General features: G+C 43.6%; 1 long non-coding RNA gene across 2 annotated transcripts in view; it reads right to left on the bottom strand.

The window, feature by feature from the left end:
* Positions 1-579: 579 nt before the first annotated feature.
* The window catches only part of LOC123281727 (uncharacterized), a 689,591-nt gene continuing 668,273 nt past the window's right edge, over positions 580-21,897 (bottom strand). For both annotated transcript variants that reach the window (XR_011499118.1, XR_006521407.2), the window contains exon 8: positions 580-2,413. This is a non-coding gene — a long non-coding RNA (uncharacterized lncRNA). The remainder of the gene's footprint in view (positions 2,414-21,897) is intronic.

Genomic DNA, 21,897 nt, shown 5'->3' with positions numbered 1-21,897 from the left:
TAGTGACTTACCTTCCTGGAAGGCCGGCGCACAGTTCTGTGCTGGCGACACTGCTGCAGAGCCAGCCAGCACCAGCCTGAGTTTGGCTACGCCAGAGGGTTCCCAGTATCCCAGAGGCTGGGGCTTGCTAAGTCCTGCCACTATCCTGCTACTTTCCTCCAAAGCCTCTGAAATGTGATATTATGGCATTTGATCATTATTCATAATGATCAAAAATAGTCAACCTTAGTTTTGGTGAATTGCTTGTATCTGTTTGCCGTCCCTCATCAGATGAAAATTTGCAGAGCTGGGTCCTCGTTCAGAAATTCCTAATATGTCACTTTTGAAAGTGCTTCTTAATTCTCAAAATATCATCCACTGCTGACAAAGATTATGGTAGGTGATAACCCTGAGTACCTCTATCAGGATTTTTTTTTAAATGGAATCTTTTTAAAGATTTTATTTTTTTCCTTTTTCTCCCCAAAGCCCCCCAGTACATAGTTGTATATTCTTCGTTGTGGGTCCTTCTAGTTGTGGCATGTGGGACGCTGCCTCAGCGTGGTTTGATGAGCAGTGCCATGTCCGTGCCCAGGATTCGAACCAACAAAACACTGGGCCGCCTACAGCGAAGCGCGCGAACTTAACCACTCAGCCAAGGGGCCAGCCGCCCTCTATCAGGATTTTTTAAGACCCTAGAACTTGACAACACAGATCTCTTCTACTTTCCACCAGTTTCCATTCATCTTTGCAAACCGGTAAATTCAGTATTCAGGAGATTCAACAGAACATTCAGCACATATCCTTGCTCTTAGAAATCAGTTCTGCCAATGTATAAGCCATTCAGAGAAAGTGCTTTTACGCTTTTATTGAACATGGTAATGCAATATCTTTCAATCACAGAGTTAAAGAACATTTGAACTAGAAGGTGTCTTATAGGTAAACTAGTCTGAACCGAGGATGCTAATGCCCAGCTAGAGAGGACACACAGCTATAATGTGGCTGAACCTGGCTTGAAACTAAACATGATGATATTAAACCACTGTTCTGCTGCTCAATAGTGATGGTATGTATATCTACAGTAAGATACATACAAACGCACACACATAAAAGGATAAAGTCTTGCATCGTATAGACCAAATTGTCTGCAGAAACTGACAGCCCTACTAAAACAATAACCCATTTAAATTTAGGGCAGTCTGGTCAGGAATAGGCCCAGAGTCTCAGCAGCCCCCCAGAAAACAGAGCATTGTTTCCGTCCAAACCTTGCACTGAAAGGAAGCCTGTCAGCTGGCAATGACCTCGTGAGACAACTTTGGGGAGAGCAAAGGGCCGAAAAGAGAAAGGCCTCATTCTCACTGCAAACAGGAAAAGGAAAGAGAAAAAGAAAGCTCTGTCTCCGCACAAGTTTTGCTGGGCTGGCTATGAACTGTTCCCGTACGTTCCATCAAATAGACGCCTTCATAGAATCAAGCCAAGCGCGAACACCAGGTCTGGGACTCCCACTCCCGGGACACACATGGGCCAGCTCACACATGCTCTTGCTCTCTCGCACCCTGGGAGAGCATTATATGGGCTTCATGAGGCTAAGTAATAAACACTTTGTCTTCACCCTGCTATTTATGGGTTGCTTGGGGCATCCTGTTCTCTCCACTGCCTTTACCTGAACAGACGGCTCCTGCAGACCCCACATTTAATAGGGACAACAGTAAATGGGAAAGCATCTGCGTGCCCCACATGCTCCTGTCCTCCTGCCCACCAGCGCTAACTGCAGAGAAAGTCAATCTGATCCATTCGCCTATTCTCTGTTCTCCCTTCCTTGAGGCTAAATCCATTCTCCTTTTTCCCTGGGTCCTCATTTTCTTCCTCCCTTTCAGACATCTCTCTAAGACATCTCTCTAAGATAGCCTTTTCTATTTTACCACTGCCAGGGATTCTTTCATTCTTCAGTGATGGATCAATCATCTCAGAAAACAAGAACGACTCTGGAAACTGCACACCACCAGCTGTCACCTCCAGCGGAGGTTCTGGGGATCTCTGGATGACCACGCACATGCAGAGTGAAGGAGCCGATCCGGTCCTACCTGTTGCTGACTTCCAGGTTCCCCTAGAAGCCTTGTGCTTCCCCTGCGCACATTGGGTTTGGGTTGCAAAGGGGAGGGATGCACGTCTGAAAGCAAGAAGTGTGTCCAGGCCAACGGACGTCTGAAAGATGCAGAGGAAGATGCCAAAAGTGTCCACCAAGGTCGATCACTTTGGTTGCTTGGGGGCCCTGTTCATGCAGCTCCTTTGGGGGTTTCAGGGCTCTCAGAGCTGATGGGTCCTGCATGAAGAGAATGAGTCACAGCTGCGTCCTGTCCACCCGTGGGCCATCACACAAGCCTGGGGCCCTGCCACCTCTCAGTCTCGTCTGCATCTTGGGCCACCCCGTCGTATCCTGAAAATAGACCAGATAGAGAGGGATGCGTTAACTCGGCTTCTCCTCACAGAACGCAGTTCGCCATTGCAGTACTGATTAAATACAGGACATTATCTCACCATAATGCCCTCCTGGCGGCGTTCCCAGGAAAATTCTAACTAATCATAAAAATAGAAAGAAAAACGCAACCTAAATTCCATTCCTCGTCTTAAATGAGTGATGTGTTCACTTTTATTTATTTTTCTGGAAGCGAGGCGGGAAAAGAAAATGAATTTTAGGGCTTAGAAAAACAAGCTACTAATAGTACTCAGTAGAACTAGGCGGTGGTGCAGACAGCCGGCATGGGACGTGGCCGGCATGGCATGGCTGTAAACCCAGCCCTACTCCTGGCTGTAAACTTCAAGTTTTAAACCGGAGCACCTGGCAGGTCCAAGCCAGGATGGGGCGAGGAAGTGGGGAGATGGTGGGGCCAGGTGTGGACATACACACAGAGACACACACATGCACAAACATACATACCCATTCCAGCTGGGTGCTCAACAGCATGCTTACTGCCCTGGCAGGCCAATGCTCTTCTAAACCCCTTTTATGCAATGGCTGCATCATTCTCTACCACCATTTTGGCTTAGATGTTCCTTTCTTGGAAGAGTTTCACCTAACTAATTCCTACTCACCTTTTAGAGATCAGAGCAAATGGCACTTCCTTCAGGAAGCCTTCTCCAAGAACCCCTACCCCGACTCCAGTCCAGGTGCTGGCGTTCTAAACCTTCCCTTCAAAGCAGTCACGTGGCTGTACTTAATGCACTAATGGCGTAGTTTGGTCGTTTACGGGCTGTCCCCTCCCTTCGATCTAAAATGTGTTTGTCTTGTCAACTGCTTTGTATATGCCCAGGACATAGTAGCTGTTCAATAAAAACCTGTGTTGGGTCAGTGCTGATGGATCAGCTTGGCTGGTGAATGGTACCTTATGTTCTTTGGTAGGTCTTGAGCTAACAAGCAACATGCAGATGTGGAAGCAAATCATGGTGGGTCCACAAGGCTGACTACCACGCCCCTCCCAAATAATTTCTGCTCTTTCTTTCTGGGAAGTCTTCAAAGATAAACCGTAGGAGAGTCCAAAATCCTGAAAACCAGCTTCTGAGATGCTTTCCTGACACCAAATGAAAAGAAAGTAAAGGACACACCCCACACCCCTCGTGCCTCTACCTGCCCCCGTTCTGGCATTAGAAGCCCAAGGCTGCCATCCCCCATCATCGCTAGTGCCGCAGTAATGGGGACTGCTACTTGATGGCAAAGTTCTAGCTGGGCTAATTAAGCATACTGAGCTAATAACCTTCCATTTTGGGACCGGTATTATTCATAATTTAGTGTATTGCTGCTGAAACATTAACCTTTCGACAACTGGCATGTTGCCCACAGCAGCCCAAGTGCTGACCATCTTTCAGTAAAATGAGTATTATTGTTAAAACAGGCATAAATCATTCATGGCTGCAGCTTTTGTGTCCGACCCTACACAAAATAAGCCGTAAGCTGGGTAATTTATTTACCTTTTGGTGATTATTTTTTATGATTTTATGATCATATTCAATGATTCATAAACATTGGCCTGGTGCCATTTTGTAATCATTTCACATTTTAAATATTGTGTGGCTGTTCTCTTTTCATCTTTAAAAATTTGGGGATTGATATCGGGCAAGTTAATCCAGACACAAATGCAATTTCATTGGAAAGAAAAGGTGGGGGAAGACTCCCAGCCCCATTCATTTTAACAAAACCATTTTCGACAGAGCTGTTTGGAGCTTCCACTTGTTACAGAATTGCACTGACTGCAGCAAACTTTCTTTGAAGTTGAACACACAGAGGGTGCCTTGAAATCTGAATAAAAGCACAGGAAAAGCTTAACAAGCTTCTGGTTGGAAAGATGATGGGAAGGATCTGAAGGGTGCAGGGAGGCCTGGAAACTCTGGCCTCGGGCCAAGAAGGTTGGAAGCCACAAGCCTCACTCCCAGCACCTGGCTGGAGAATGTGATTACATCCCCGGGGGATATGGAAACTTTACTGCCATCCTGCCTGCTCCTGCTGCCGGAGCTGGGTTTGGGCTCCCATAACGGCTCCAGAAAGTAACCTTTTCTCCTTCTGACAGCAAGCAGGAGCTGGAGGCTGAGAGATGGGTAGGCCTTTCATGGCCCGTCAACTCAGGAGACCTCCCTACGTTCCACAGGCTCACTTATGGTATCCCTTAAATGGGGAAAACACAATTCCTAGTATGCAGTAGGTGAAGCTGATGTTCTGCTGGTGGGAGGGAAGCGGGGCTGGGAGAAGGCAGAGAACGTGACATCTGTTAAAACACCTCCTCCAGGCAGAAGCGTATTGGGGAGCTGGCTTGCTTCTGGAGCCTCATCTCACGTCAGGTGTGTTGGCGCAGAGGGGAGCTCAGCTGGAGAAAACAGGCGCCATGGCCCTAAACGTCGGAGATGAGGTCTCGAAAGGCAGCAACAAATCTGTGCTGTAAACATCCACAGGGGAAGCCCAGGCAGGAGGAAGACAACAGACATGTTTCTTTTTGGACAGTGTGAATTGAGCAGCTCTGAGATGACTGCTCACTCTGTTTTCTACCTTCAGTTAGTTGAATTTCTCAGTTCTAGCTTTCATGCTTTTTTTCACTTTAATCATCTGGTTTTAGGTTTTACCTTTATAAATTTAATTATTTAATTTTTCATCATGGTAAAATATATCTAACATAAAATTTGCCATTTTAACCATTTTTAAAGTGTACAATTCAGTGGCATTAGTCACATATACAATGTTGTGTAACTATCACCACCATCTATTTCCAAAATTTTTCATCACCCCAAACAGAAACTCTGCATGCACTAAGCGTTAACTCCTCACTCCCTCCTGCCCCAGCCCCTGGGAACCTCTAATTTACTTTCTATCTCTACGGATTTGCCTATTCTGGATATTTCATATAAATGGAATCATATAATATTTGTCCTTTTGTGTCTTGCTTATTTCACTTAGCATAATATTTCCAAGGTTCATTCATGTTGTGGCATATATCAGAACTTTGTTCTTTTTTGTGTCTGAATAATGTTCCACTGTATGGATATACCACATTTAGTTTGCCCATTCATCTGTTGATGGCCATTTGGGTTGTTTCTACCTTTTGGCTATTGGGAATAGTGCTGCTATGAACACTGGTGTACAAGAATATGAGTCCCTAGTATATAAGGACTAATGTTTTTTGACCATCACATTTTTTTTCATAAAAAAGTGACTGCACATTATATACATTGAGCTACCTCTATTTTTTTTTTTTGAGGAAGATTAGTCCTGAGCAAACTGCTGCCAATCCTCCTCTTTTTGCTGAGGAAGACTGGCCCTGAGCTAACATCCATGCCCGTCTTCCTCTACTTTATATGTGGGACGCCTGCCACAGCATGGCTTCTGCCAAGCGGTGCCATGTCCACACCCAGGATCCCAACCTGCAAACCCCGGGCTGCCGAGAAGCGGAACGTGTGAACTTAACCGCTGCGCCACTGGGCTAGCCCCTACCTTTATCTTGAATGCTCTGCTTGCTAACTTGGCAGAACTGGCTTGAGCACAGGTGGCAAGACATTCATGCCTTGGAATTACTCTCTGGTCATCCTGCCAATAACGCCACCTCAGAGGACTCTTACAGTCACCCTCCAGAATGCTGGGGCTGGTGCCGGTTGTGAATTCTGCACCAGTAGCTTCCATTCTCTATATTGGACTTGATAAAACAGCCTGCTTCTCAGGTATGATAAAGAACAAATTAAGAAACAGAATAACCTGGCATGAGTGAAATTCCCTTTCAATCATGTCACCAGAGCAGATGTTGTCATGAAATTTGATGTTATGGATTTATTTCCTAATATAAAGTATGAAAGGGAAAACAGCGTAAGAGCTGAAATGTGAATTGGACATGTCTACAGAGTGTGAATTGGATTCAAGACAAAATATTGTGAATGGTTAATAGGGTCAGTCTAAGTATGCTTGCTGAAATAATCTCTTGGATATGCAAATATTCTGAGAACTACACTGTCAAATATCTATTGTATCCTCTTATCTATGTGTTCACAGAACTGCTACATGTTATAACAAATGAAAAATGTGAATTTAAAAAATAATGTCATCCTAAAATAATACTTTTCTTTGAATAGTAATTTTTGTTGTTGGGGTTTTTAATTTTTGTCATACACCAGACAGCTGGGTTCTTAAAACAGCATTATTTGGAAACATTAAGAGGTGAGCTTTGTGTGTCCTGTTCTCAGTAGAAACAGAAGTGGAGTGGGGTAGGGTAGGGAGGGAGCAGGAACAGGTCTCATGTTCATCTTGATCTGGGTCCCTCAGTCTGCCATTAGCATCCGCCATGCTTTAGTGTGATCCCAATGGAACTTTCGCTTCTGCTATCTGGAGCCCCTCCCCCGGAATTCCTTTTCCTAGGAACATTGTCTTGAGGACTTGAGATATTATTTACAGGTTCACCATCTCACCATAATAATCAGCCCATTACATGCAAAGATGAAGAACAAGGAGAATTCAGATGAAGGAGACGTGAGAGAAGCCTTGGGTTTTACTGTTGACAGTTTCCAGGATTCCACCACCAAATGGCTCACTAAAATTAGCAAGTAACCAAACTATGAGTTTCACTTAGTTTCTTTTCCTCACTTCTGAGAGTTGGGCTAATGAGCAGAGGAAGAATGAAAAGGTGGACAGTAGATGGATAGCCACAGCATACGACTTATATTTTAGAAGAGTCCCTGGCCCATGCTCGGTACTCAGAAAAACATTTATCAAATGAACAAATAAACCTCAGTCACTAGATCCTCAGGAGATGACGTGACCTGAACAATGAGTGTGCCTTTTTTCCTCTTTGGTCTGGCTGAAGAGTGTCTGCTGGGTTTGATTCACTTTGCAACTCTTTGGTAGAATTTGGCTCTCAGAAATGTCAGAAAGTAGCAGAGTTCAAGAGAGCCCTTTCACCCCACTTAAATCAGAACATCTCCCAGATTTTGGTTTACAAGTTAGAATTTCCAGAATTCTCCAGAGAAAAGATTCTGAGGGTAAAACATCAGAAAAAACAACTGGTCCCCGGCACCACCTGTTGTTGTCCTCTTTATCCATTCTTGGGATCCGCCATGTCCTTCCTCTTGTGCTTCAGACCTTTCTCAGGCCCTGCATACATTCTCTACCATGGAAACCTGTCTGCTCAGTACCCCAGCACTCAGAGCCTGCCTGCTTTTGTCCTGCCCAATCTGATGCAAACTGCCCTGCTTCATTTCTCCTTCGTCTCCCGCCCCAATTGCAAGGGTTTCTCAGTTGTGGCCCATGGCCCATCTTATCAGAATTTCTAAGGGTACTAGTTAAATACGTAAATTTCTGGGCCCCATCTAAGATCTGACAAGTCCGAATTTCTAAGGTGGGCTTTACACCCCCCAGAATTGCTCATAAAGTTGAGGACCTTGTCTTTTGGCATGAGTAATATGACTACCATGCTAATAAGATATTGTTCTATTGAGTAAGGAAGATGAGCGGAATTCTGTAGGGCTTCTCCTTTGCTGCGTGTGTATGGAGGGAGGGTGTGATTGAGGAATGAGGGGGTGGTCTCACCCTCTCCCCACCCAATGTGTTGACAGGAGAAAGAAGGAATCCAAGTAAAGTGTATTAGCTCTTTGGGGGCTTGGAGTGCAGTCATCAGAGGTAGGCATTCCGGAATCCCAAACAAAGCTCTCTGTTACCCTTTCTACAATTTTTACAACTAGAAATATGTACTTTGAGAAGCAATCTATTTGTTAATGGCCTTTGAATTATCTTTATTTCTCCATTTTCTCATACGATGCTTAGGTCATACTTTGGGGAATGCCCAAAAGTTTTCTCAACCTTGGCACTATTTGGGGCCAGATATTTCTTTGTGACGGGGACTCTCTTGTGCATTGTAGCGGCATCCTTGGCCTCTACCCACTAGAGATCAGTAGTACCCTCCCTCCCCCACTTAGGACAACTGAAAAAGTCTCCAGACAGTCCCAAATGTCCCATGGGACACAAAATCACCCCTGGTTGAGAACCACTGCTCTGAGAGAAATCAACTGAGTGCCACAAAGAGGTTTAGCCTTTCTTCTGAATTCAATTTCGTTTTGAGATTGGTTTCTTCCTGACTTCCTTATTTCTGTTAATGACACCACTGCTCTGCAGGCCCCAGGCTTCAAGCCTCAACCCTCCAATCATCCTCACTCTGCTCACTACCCCTCCCGATGAGCCCCTCACTAATTGGGTGCTACTTCCTCAGTCCTGTTTCTTCCATCCTCGCTTCTGCACCTCTAGAGTAAGAAAAGGGAAGCATTCACGTGAGCTAGCCTCAAGACGCATCTCAAATGCGGCCTCTTCCAACCTCTAAATCCAGGGGACATGCTCCTCCTCTTTTCCAGACTCATTTTCTGGGAATGTATTTCTGCATGCTAATCTATTTCTTCCACTGGACTTGAAGCTCCCAGAAGTGAGTTTCTTTGCTCTAAATCATCTTTGCTTTCCTATAGGACCTTGTGTGACGCTGGTGCTTCAAAAAACATTTGTTGAATTGAATAGGTGAATTTCTTAATCGCAGGCCCGCTGCTGACATGTAGGGATATCTGCATAGACTTTTTCGACCTTCCGAAGCACTGCCACAGTCATAATCACAGCTAGCCTTTCTCTCCTTGGTATTTGTGTCTTTTAGTTGATCTGCATTTGTTAAGATGAAAATTAAAAAACATGTATAACCTGGGCTTAAGGTCAGAACCTCAGCTCTGTCACTTATTGGGGGATCTTGGGTAAGTTCCTACTCTTTCAAAGCCTCAATTTCATCTTCAGTGAAAGGGGAGTAATAATAGCACCTATCTCATAGGTTCTTGTAAAGGTCAAAAGAGAAAACACAGGTAAGTGCTTAATATGGTTCCTAGCACATGTTAGGTGCTCAATGAATGGTAGCCATTGGATCCCAGTGTCCCTCCACGTACATCTGTGTAAAGGCCTCCAGTGGCTCCCAGTTCTACTTGATAAGGTTTAAAATCCTGGGCCAAGAGCACCTCAGGTCTCTAGCCTCATCTCCAGGCATTGTCCCATGTGCCTCACACTCAATCACCCCATACTAGCCCCTCCCTCTTCCTTCAACAAGACTGAGCCCTCATTCCTGCAGGCCTGTCCTAGAGCAGCTCCCTCTACCTGCAGCACCTCTGTTCACCTTCACCACCCATTCGCAGCTACTTGCTGAAAATTAATTACTTCCTCCCCCATGTTTCCACAGCACTTTGAACCTCTCTCTATTATAGCACTTTTCATATTGAATTACAGTTAATTTGTTTTTCTGTCTGAACTCCTCTGTGAGTCCATGAACTCCTCAGGGTGGGGATTATGTCTCCTGACTCTTTTCGTCCCAGTCATAGGACCTGGACAATTCTAAGTGTTTGACGAATGCTTTCTGAGTTTAATGAAATAACACCACCTTTTATTTGTAGACCTCTTTACAGAGATATTTTACATAGAATCATCTTCTTCGGTCTTCAGACCAAACTGGGGTTGTCCTGGCAGATACTGTGAGAAAGCTGTAGAAACCAACACAAGGAATTTATTAATTTGGCCAAAGTCCAAGCTAACTGTGGGTATCCTGATGCCTCTGTCAAATTCCTTGTCTCATGGCTTCTCATGGAACATCTGGTGATGGTGACCTCAGAGGAGGAACCGTCCAAGTCTCTTTGGGACAAAGTAGTTTGATAGGTTAGGTTATGAAATGCACCTGTCTTCACCTGAGCATGAGCAAGTCTCCAGAAGAATAGCCATTGAGACCATTGCCACAATAAATGGGTAAAATGATACGTTCAGTCTCTGCACTCTGGAATTATGTCCTACTTATGGATTCAAATATGACCATTTGGGCAAATCTCTCAGCAAAGGAGTGAGCATGTTTTCTTTTTGAGAGAGGGGGAAGGGAAGGTGTTCACCAGTTAAGGCAGGCTGGCTCATAGTTCATGGGCCGTGCTATACAAAAGTAATGGGAACAAACAGGGTCTCCAGAGAACAACCCCTCTGGGCCACAGTGGACTTCAGTGTAGACCTGATTCTGAATCCTCTTCAACTTGCTAGCTCTCAGTCAACTTTCAACGTGCAGCTCAAGTGTTGCTTACTTCAGGAAGCCTTCCTTGGCCACCCTTCAACCCTGTCCTCTGTCCCCTTAAGTGCTTCCACAGCATTTTACGTTGGCTTCTGTCATCACGCTGTTGAGTGATCAAATGCAAGGCTGTCCCTCACCTGACCGTGAGCTCCCTGAAGGTAGTGGGCCTGTCAGACAAGTCTGTCACTGGGCCATCTGAGAGCTCACAAGATGATACAAGTGACCTGCAGAGGGAACAGGACTAGAAAATATTGTGATACTCAGCCACCATTCAGTGTGCTTGATGACAAAAACTCTTACATAAATATATCCTTGGCCACTTTGTTTTAACAGTCAATTTCTATTTGTTAATTCTAAAAAAGAAAAAAAACTGAACGCTTCCATGGTCTTCTAGGTCAAAGATTTTTCTCATGGCCTTCAAGACCTTTATGATTGAGGCTTCTTTGGATCCAGCCATCCTTCTGCCTCCACATCTCTCCCACTCTCCCATGTGCATGCTGACCTACGTTCTCTCACCTCTGTGCTTTTGCATAAGGCCCTCTTCCTGGAACACCAGCACCAGAACCAGGGGAATCTTCTCATCATCCAAAGCACAGCTCAAATGTCCCTCTGAAGCTTTCCCAGACCACTTTCCTCCAAGCCATGTTAGAAATTTCTCCTGTTAGTTCCCTGAGCTTCTGCTACTGCCTGACCTTTCTCATCACATTCCAATTATATCTGTTTCCTTCAATTAGAGTGCACGCTCTCTAAGGGCAAGGATCTCACCTTGTTCTTTTTTTCACATCCAGCGCCAGGTCCTATATGGCTGCATGAGTGCTTGTGAAATAAGAATCTGTGTAATTTTACGTTTCTTCTTTATTTAATGAAGTTGAAATTCTTTACCAGCTCTGAGAAGACTTCAAATGCACACTGGTTTTTATATGGTGTTAGTTTCGGTTTCAGGACTTCTGCTCTAGGAGAAGGAGAATCCAGGATCAAGCGAGTTGTGAATGTACAAACTCTCCTTCTCTAAGTGTGATGCTCTTCAAAGGCAATAAAAGACTGAGCAGAGTGACGGCTGCTGTGCTGTTGTCCAATTTCACTGTCTTTATTGTGCTCCTGGGCCTGGTCAAACCTGTTGACCAAGCTGATACGACATTTGCAGCAGTTTTATGCAAAATGCAAAATTTTGTGCAACAAGAAAGATTGTTGTAATTTTGTGCAAGTTAGAAAAAACAGGGGGCCAATGTGACCTTTGCAAATGTGACTTTGTCTCCATCATCCATCACAGAGGCCCTGCTCTGGAGACTTTAAGTAATCAAAATATTTATCAACTGTCCATCAACAACGTTGATGATGTGCTGGGGTGCAGTTAGTCGGTCCAGTTCCAAGGGTGTTCTCATGGGATAATTATGTAACAACACACTTGGTTGCCATGTGGGTAATGAGAAATGGGTCACAACGCTGTTATCTTATCAGGCATTATTAAATTTTGCTAATGGATGGGACTAACTTTTCATCTAATTAGTTGGCAGGTGAGTCACTTGCAACACCCAAAAGCAAATATTTAAGTATGTATTTTTAAATTAATTACTAGTTAGTTTTATTTATTTATATCCAAACTTATTAAGAAAGAAACAGGATTTAAGGCAGCCTCAAAGACAAAGAAGTGGGTGTCTAAATATAAGCCCTTTAGGCCCAAACAACAGATACTGTCACATCTACAGACTGCAAGATAGCAATTTACTGGTGCTCTTGCCTTCCCTCACTCAACCCAACAAGGTTGATAATTCCCTCGCCTGTACCACCCCTGTGCCCCGAACAAACCTATCCTGTAGTGTAGCTCCTATTATATTCCCATGTCTGTGGGCATCTTGGGGCCAGGACCATGGCTTCACTATTTTTGTGCTTTGTGTACCCAGCACCGCTCTTCAATTAAGCATGATGATGATGGTGGTGGTGGTGGTGTACGTTATGGGGTAGACTCAATTTTGGATGTGTCCCCCTCCCAGATTCCCTTTGCAGCCCATCCCTGAGCACACCCACCAGTACCTCTCTGGCTCTCCCCTACTTGCCCCTTGTCTCCTCCCCATCAGGCCCTGTAGAGTGAGGGACACAGTACTGCAGTGACTCTGGCTTTCTCTGCTGTGGTTATAACAGGGTTAAAGTTGAGGTTTCTAATCGCTCCCATGAGGTCTTATTACCTGTTGATTAGGTCCTTTTGGGATCAGTATCAAACCGACAACAATAATAAACACTCCCTTCGTTGGAACTCAATAATGACCCTGCCTGCCCTGCAGGCCTGGTGGCCATGGGGAGGGGCATCATGCGGGCCTGGAAATGGCCGGCCCTGTGAGGGGGCATGTTCCAGAGATTTGGTGGTGCAGGCCTGGAGGTGCAGGTAACAAGCGGATGGGCACCAGCTTGAGATTTTTGGCTGCCCCACGGCACGTCTGCTGCTACAGCACAGGCGCCTCAGAGAGGACCCTCCACAGCCAGCCCGAGGACTCGAGAGACGGAGCTGGGTGGTCTTTCCACAGGTCTCAAGGAATTTCTGGAGAATGCTCTGGTAACTGTTTCATGTGTATTTCTCCAAACTTTTGCCTATGTACATATGTACTTATAAATGTGAGTGAGAGTGTGTGTGCGTATGTAGTTTTAGTGTTTTTATTACAAAAATGCAATCATACTAAACATTTTGTTTGGCAAATTGCTTTTTTCTCACCCGACAATCTATCTTGGACACCTTTCCACGCCAATGCATAAAGATTTACCTCAATCTGGTGAAGAACTTTATAGTAATCCAGAATCAGAACAAAGCAAAATACATTTAACTATTCTCTGGTTGTTAAACATTTCGACGGTCTCCAATTTCTTGGTATTACACATAAAGCTGCAATGAACATCCTTATATGTTTTCTCATGTACTTGTGCAAGTATTTCTGTAGGATACATTAAAAAAGGTTGTGCCTATTTGCACACCCAACAGTAATGTCTGAGCGTGTCCTTTCTGTGGCTCCTGGATAGTATAATTTTATTTATTTGTGACAATTTAATTGTAATAAAATATATCTCAGTGATATTTTAATTTGAATTTCCCTGACCTGACGTTGCATTTATTATGTAATTAAAAATATATAATTCAAACCTAAAGAAAAATTACAAGAATAATCCAAAGAATTTCTGCACATCCTTTATACAGGTTCACCAATTCTTTACATTTTGTCACATTTATTTTATTATTCTTTCCCTCCCTCTGTATCTGTGCTGTCCAATATGGTAGCCACTAACCACATGGGGCTATTGAAATTGAAAAGGAATCAAATTAGTAGTTCAGTTCTTCAGTCACATTAACCATATTTCAAATCCTTAGTAGTCACACGTAGCTCTTAGCTGCCACATAGTCAGAGCAGATATAGAACATTTCCTTCATCAAAGAAACCTCTGAGTTGTATGAATGCATATTTTTTGAACCATTTAAGAGTCAGTTGGAGAAAGCACGTGTATTTACCCCTAAACACTTTGACATGTACTTTCTAAGAACAAGAACATTCTCTTACGTAAGCGCAGTTCAATGATCTAAATCAGGAAATTTAACATTGATAGGAAATTATCTAATCCATTGGCCACATTTAAATTTTACCATATGTCCCAATATTTTTCTTTATAGCTATTATTTGTCCTGGTCCAGGATCAGACTATGCATTTAGTTGTCATGTCTCTTGATGCTATTGCATTTTAAGAATTGAGTATCTAAGTGTTAAGTCCAGACCATGAAATCCTCTGGGGTGTGTAGCAGGTCTCATTTATCTTTATGTTCTCAGCATTTAGAGCAGAGCCTAGAATGGAATCAATGATTGGAAAAATGAGTGGATGAATGAATTTCTGTACCTCCCTTATTTCTTTCTAATTACCCTCTTTCCTCCTCCTTCTCTGAAGTCAAAACAGAAAAGAACTACATATGACTATTTTGGAAACATACCATCAAAAAGACATCTAAGAAAAGGTATTATTGGTAGGATTGTGGATTAGAACCACTGTCTTTGGAAGACATTTTGGCAACATGGATCAATTTTTAAAAAAAGAACTCTCCCTTACCCCAGCAATTCCACTTCTTAGGACCTACACTACACTAGAAAAATCCATGGCTATGCGCACAACAAGGCAGGCATAATGATGTTCACTCCAGTGTTGTTTGTAATAGAGATTTTAAAAGAAGAACTAACCTAAATGTCCATCAGTAGGGGAAGGGTTAATGGTTAAAAATGCATATGGTATATCCATATTAATTCATTCAATCATTTAGGGAACATTTGTAATTGTTAACATAGTAGTAAAATACCTATTATATGACAGGTCATGTTAGAGCTTCAAGGGATAAAGAAATGAAAAAGACAACATCCCTCTATTCTAGTGGGAGAATTATGGAAGGCACTACAGCAGGGGGAAGAAATGAGACGGAGCTCTCGATAAAGACAAGAAAAGATTTCCAGAACATTTTAAACTAATAAAGAAACAAAGAGCCAAGTTGCAAAATAATAACAGTGAGAATACATTTTATGATCAAAATCACAAAATAAATCTATACACAAAATAAATCTATGTGTACATATATGTGTGTGAATGAAAGTTTTTCCTTTTGGTCTGAAAGGACACACACCAAGCTGTTATTACCTCCAGGTCAGAGTTAGGACTTCTGGGAATGGCCAAGGGGCATTTTTGTTTTATCCTGTTGCGTTTGATTTTGCCTTTTTCCCATAAGAATGCTTTCACACATTGCTAGTGAAATTAAAAAAAATAAATAAGCACACTAGCGGGAGGTCTAACCATCATGCCAGCTAAGGGAAAGCAGGCACGATTTAAACATTAAAGAATCGAACGCAGTTACTACAGGATACCCAGAATAAAAATTGACCTGTAGGCTCTTGCCATCCGCAGGAAACAGCACCAACCAACACATGAAATGCTGTGCTCTCACCAGCTTCAACTGCCACTCTTTGTTATTTACCCTAAGTCTTCACAGATTCAATATTCTCTGAGATGAAAGAAAGAAATTAATATTCACCGTGTGCTTAACACATTCCAAACACTTGTCATAGTTGCTATTTCATTCTGTCCTTGGAACTCCAAGAAGTGTGACTATCTCTACATTTTACGGATAGGACAACCAAGGCTCAGAAGGTTTAACATGTTCGTGCAACCAAGGAGCAAGTGATGAAGCCTGGATTCAGACTCAGTTCTTCCTGACCCCAAAGCCCACTGACTCTCCTCTCTCAAGAATCACTGAAGACTGGCTGGAGAGCGGGTTTGCTGTTGCAGAATTTTGGACTTGTGGCTCTGGGTGTCTCATTGTCTTTTCTTCCATTTTTAGGGATGCTCTAGAAAAATGCCATGGGCACGTTTCTCAAACTTGCCTCCAGAGTGCCCCAGTTTTCTCTGTTCCTGTCTGCCTACAACACCCCACCTCAAGAGAGAGAAGAGAGAGAGAAATAAGGCAGGGTGTCAGCAGAGAAGAGAAGGATGAGATAACCAGAGAAATAGAGGCAGGAATCCACAGAGGAGTCTATAAAAAAGGAAGACAGAGAAAAATGAGTGGAAGAGATGGGGCGGGAGATATGATTTAATTCAGTGAACTATGGGAGTCTTGGTCTCATAAATTAAAAAGATGACAAGAAAATCACACAGGAAGGATTTTTTTTTTTTTTTAATAAAAGCTTTTCCTAATAGGGTGGGAAGGGGGAGTTTAATGAAGGGTGGAGCAGAGAGGAGCTCTTCAAACATCACCACTTTCTTTCTACATCAAGAGGAGCTGCTCGAGGGTGCCCAGCCACTGCCCCCAGGGGCCTGGCTGACCAGATAGGGGATCTGCAGCCCCTCTAGAGCCAGGCATGTCAGTTCTCCTCTGCACCCTGGAAACATTCCACACACTTCACACCCCGGCACCCGCAGAAGCCCTGCACCTTGGATGGTACTGTCTTAGGGATTTTCAAAGTTTGCCCGTTGCCTGAAAGTCTCTGGGCACACACTCAAAATGATAAAACAAATTTAACAGTGCAGCAGCAAACCAGCTAAATTAGTCATGGGAGAAAGGGCGAGGGAAGGAGAGAGATGAGAAGAGAGAAAGAAAAGAGAGAGAGAGAGAACGAGTTAGGGAAAAAGAAGGACCAAAAGGAGGACAACAGGAGGGAAGAGGAAAGATGACAGGAAAAAGAGAAAGGATAAGAACAAAGAGCGGAGGGAGAGAAGCTGGCAGAAAGAAGGGAAGGGAAGGGAAGAAGGAAGCCATTTTATATTCCTAGGAAGGAATAACATAAGACCTTTCACCTGATCCTGAAGATGGCTGGGAAATAAAGAACAAGTTCTAGTTGAGGGTTAGCAAAAGCCCTGAAATAGTACAAAAATTTCTGCCAGTTTCCATAAAGATGCCTTCTAGAAATTAGAAATCTCAGGCCATGATACACACGGCCTACGTCTATCCATGCCCATGTCCATGTTAGAGCCTGGAGAATGAGACATCGTCCAAGGAGTTGCTTTAATGTGAGTAATTATAATTAAGCAAGAACCCCCACAGGCTATAATCACATACACCCACTGTGTGAACTACTGGGGTGAGGCAAGGAGGCGAGAGCCACAAATGCACAAGACGGAAAGCAGGATCAAACACTGATGGGAGGTCTTGGTTCCTACAGACAGGGTAGAAGGGTGTCAATTTCTATATTTCTAGAGAAGATGATTTAAAGCAAGTAGCTGTCCGCATGACCAGGACTTCTAAAAAAAACTTTTAAGAGGGTAGATTTTGAATATGTTACTCATTTTCTGAGGCTATTTGGTGACTGGTCTAACGCTAAGGTTGAAGGTAAGTTCAAATTTTATTAACTGAAGTTATATTTTCAGTATTCTTTATGAATCTTCCCTTAAGTTATCAAAAATTGGGCAGGCTCATTTGGTGATTTTCTGCAAGAATCTAAGCTTCGCCACCTCATGAGGTGGATGGTCAGCCTACCTTTGCTCCCAGGCAGAGAGTGGCTGCTATTTCCACTCTGGGATCCAAGGTTCTGCTGTACTATTCCAAAAGGGTCTAAAGTCACAGAGATAGCTGTCTTTGGCTTCTCTCTCCAGGCCTCTTTGCTGGCCACCAACTCTGAGCATTGTTTTTCCTTGGGGAAGTCAACACCTGGAGAGTCAGGACCAGTCGCTGAAGAAACCAAACCCTGATCCTGCTGCTCCTCATCTCCAAGTCTCAGCAAACACTGTTGAGTTGGTGCCCAGAGGGGGACCATTAAGTCTGATCCTAGGGATCCAAGGGCCACCCCGGCCCCAAGATTACCAGGTCCCAGAGCCCATTATCCATGCTTGGCTTCTTTCAGCGTCTCCCACCTTCTACCACCTCAGTGCTTCTAGAAAGGTATACCAACATTTTGGGGGGCACCTATTCTATGGTTATCCCAGTGCTAGGTGCTTCATATCTTCCATTTAGCCTTCATAATTATAGGAGGTATTGTTATTCACAATTTCACAGACGAGAAAACTGAGGCTTAAAGAGGTAACTGGTTAAAGTCCACATAGTCGTGACGAAGCCAATGCTCAAATCCAGGGTTGCCTGGCTTTAAAAGGCTTACTTTCTCCACTCCATCTTCCTGCCTTCAGTCCTGTGCCTGAAATCCCACCATTAGATGTAGCCCTTTGGATCTTGACGACTGTTTCTACCTTCAAGAGTCTCTCCACTGAAACCCAGACACTGCAGAGGTGGTGGTGGTGCTCCTTTGACAATTCTAACACATTAACAAGGATCTGCTGACAGCTATTCACTTTAAGGCCGTTCCCTTAGGACAAGGAGGGCTTGGATAAGCAAGGCTAACTTTCAAGATGAGAAATGGGAGTTTGGACCAGAAAGCATTGTAAGAAATAGCCCCTAAATTATAGAATTGTAAGTGGAGGAGGGCGGGGGCAGCCAACAAGGGGGCCAGACCCCAGGCTGAGAAGTTGGAGGTCTTCACTACACAGTGGGCGAAACTGTTGCTTTTTGTACCTAGGGACGCAGACCGAGTACCAATCAAAGCTTAATTTTGTAGAAAAAATTCAGGATGTTGCGGTGGATTGGCTACTTCTGGCAGCTTTCAATAAAGTACTATAAGAGATGGGCTGAAGGTGGTCTGTTTTCCAGCAGAAAGTGAAGGGAATATGGCTTTGCTAAGAGAGGTCCTTTCTTCCTATGGCCTATAATTCAGGATGGCTGAACACCTCACCCTGGAGCCTGGAGGGCTGGCAAAGCCACGTGTTCTATCTCAAACCAAGGTTAATATACACAGAAGTAGAGAGACCAGAGGGTTCCCAGAAGATGAGATTTGGACATGGAAAAATTCTGACCCACTCCATCCTAGGCTCTCCTAGTGCATCCTGTTAAACATTCTCCAAGAAAGGTGAGACTCACGTGCTTTGTGAAGTTGAATCTGGGAGCAATCTAAGGGCAAGAAGAAATTAGAAGAATCTCTCTATTCAAGAATATGTCTATTTCCTTCAAAGCAGAGGCTAAATGAAGTGGGAGGCCATTGAAGTGGGCCGCAACTAACAGTAGTCTTTTCAAACTGTGGGTGTGACCCATTAGTGAGTTATAAAACCGATTTAGTGGAGTGTGACCAGCTTTTCTTTTCTTTCTTTCTATATGCTTATGAAATATATGATTCTAGATTCTTTTGGGGCACTCAAGGCTCATTATGACTGTCTCTTGCCTATCCTTCCACCTTTGGCTCATTTCCCATCCCTAGTCTTGCCTATTATGTCATGGTAATATTAAGCTGCATACAGTTCCAAATCCCATACTATTTTATGTGCCTTTGCTTACACTATTTTTTCCTGTCAAAAATGCCGTATGCCTTCTACTTTCTTTGCTTCACAACTGTTTATCCTTTTGGACCTGTGCTTTGCAATATGGTAGCCACTAGTCACACACAGCTATGGAGCACTTGAACTGTGGCTAGTGGAAGTGAGGAACTGAATTTTTAATTTTATTTCACTTAATTTAAATTAAAAATTTTAAATTGAAGCAATATAAAATATGTTCCCATTAAACACAATTTTATTGCTTTGATAGGATGACATTTTACTTTGTTGAAAAGTTCGTGTCCAAATTTAGATGAGCTGTAGGTATAAAATACATATTAAGTTTCAAAGACTTAGTACAATAAAAGGAATATAAAATATCTCAATAATTTTTATATTGATTGTATATTTTATACAATTTTAGATTGATTGTAGTGAAATGGCAATTTCTTGGATCTATTGGGTTGAATGAAATATATTATGATTATTTTCTCCTGTTTTCTTTCACTTTTTTAATGTGGTTACTTGAAAATCTAAAATTACTTACATGGCCTGTACTGTATTTCTATTGGACAGTGCTGGACTAGACCTTATCAGATTCATCTCCATCATTTCTCCTTCTGAGAAAGTTGTCCCCAATCACCCAGGCTAGGTGCAGTGGCTTCCTGTCTTCTCAGGACACCCTCTTACAGAGCACTTACCTCACTAATTGACATTATCTCTTCATGTGTCTGTCTCCACCCCTCCACCCCCTGACTGCCCACACAGGTTTCTCAAGAGCAGGGACCATCTTTTATATTTTCAGGGCCAGCACAGTTCCTGCCATATAGTAGGAACTCAATAGTTACTTGTGAAATAAATTAATGAACAGCTAGCCACATTAAGTTCACACTCTTACAGGTATTCTTAATTTCACATGCAACAACTTTTTAGATTAATATTCTGACTTAGGGCTTCCTGAAGTTCCAGTCTTCTAGCTAAGGCTCTAGGCCACTGTGTACAGTGCCCAACCTGGGGAGCCGTACAGCCCTATAGGCAAACCTTCTAGCTCTTCCTAGATCCTGCTCTTAGGAGGGCCCCAGATGGGTGCCGAGCAGGAGTGAGCAGATAAGGATAAGCTCCAGGAGGAGTGGAGGAAAGAAAGGAGGAAGTGAGGAGAGCAGGAAGCAAGACTTCTCCCTCTGCCTTCTGTGGCAATGTGAGCTGAGCATCGCTGCCAAGCAAACAGGGGTGTGGAAGACTGGGAAGGAGAAGCTGGGTTGGCTGTGGTATGCCACTGGGTGGAGTTAAAATTTATAACAAGGGAGAGGCAACTGAAGAAAAGAAAGATTCTTTTAAAAATTCTGCTGAAGCCTAATTAAAAAAAATTCCACTCCCTCATGCTAAGTTTTAAGAGACTTCCCTTTCAGAATTATTTTCAGTCTGGTGGTAACAGGCAGGAAGAGTGTCAGATGTTCACCAAGCTATAAAGCGGATACTCCCCACCCCCTAAAACACAGGACCTGCCCACATTGCTTTTCTGACTTGGGTTATGAGGATACAGGATATGAAGTTGTCAAGGCATAGATCTTTCCAGAAAGGAGTATCCCATGTGGTAGATTAAAAAAAAAAAATGGCCTCAGGATTTTGTAGCTCGTCCTATCAAGAGGTAGAGTTGATTTTGCCAGCCCTTGAATCTGGGTTAGATTCATGGGACCACAGACAACCTGCGGAAAGCAGAGCCTTGAAAAGTGCTTGCACACTGGGGTTTGCTCTCTTTTGCTATTTTTGGAATCCAGCCACCATGTGAAGAAGCCTGGGCTAGTCTGCAGTGGAGACACGTGGTTTGGTCATCCCTGTGACTCCCCACTAACTGCCAGACATGTATGTGACACCATCCAGGATCACCAGGCCTCAGAAAATCCTCCAGCTGACTACAGCCATACAAGCAAATCTGGGGGAGCCCAGCAGAAGAACTTCCTAGTTGAGCCCAGCCCAAATTGCCAACCCCCAGGATGGTGAGCTAATGAATGATTGCTGTTTTTTCTAAGTTTTGGGTTTTTTTTTTTTTATGTGGCAACAGCAAACTAATATATTCTGACTAAGAGATGTGGAAATCCACATAGAAGTAGCCACCTTACAACTTACTCCAGGAGAGCTACCATAATGGAGTCACTCAGAGTGTCAGCTGTGGAGCCAGGCAGACATGGTTCCGCCATTTGCTTGTGATCTTGGGCATCTTTGGTAACAATGACAATACTTACTTTGGAGGGTTGTAATGAGAACTGTGTCAGCTGGGTGGCACACTGGAATTAGGATACTTTGGGGAGAGTTTATATAGGGACAATTGTATTTACAAAGGTATGGTCAGGGTTCAGGGAACCACAAGGGAGAGTGCAGTGCCCTGGGGCCATGTTATCACCCCAGGTGTGAAGAGGCATGAAGACATGGTGACAAGAAGCTTGAGACAGAGCAGCTGGGGCAAGAGGGCCACTTGACAGGAGCCATGACCTTGGGTTGAGAGAGGAAGCTGTTTAGCAGTGACATGGCTGGGAAG

The sequence above is a fragment of the Equus asinus genome, chromosome 28 (genome assembly GCF_041296235.1).
Source record: "Equus asinus isolate D_3611 breed Donkey chromosome 28, EquAss-T2T_v2, whole genome shotgun sequence".
NCBI lineage: Eukaryota > Metazoa > Chordata > Mammalia > Perissodactyla > Equidae > Equus > Equus asinus.
This window is presented reverse-complemented; position numbering and strand designations above follow the sequence as displayed.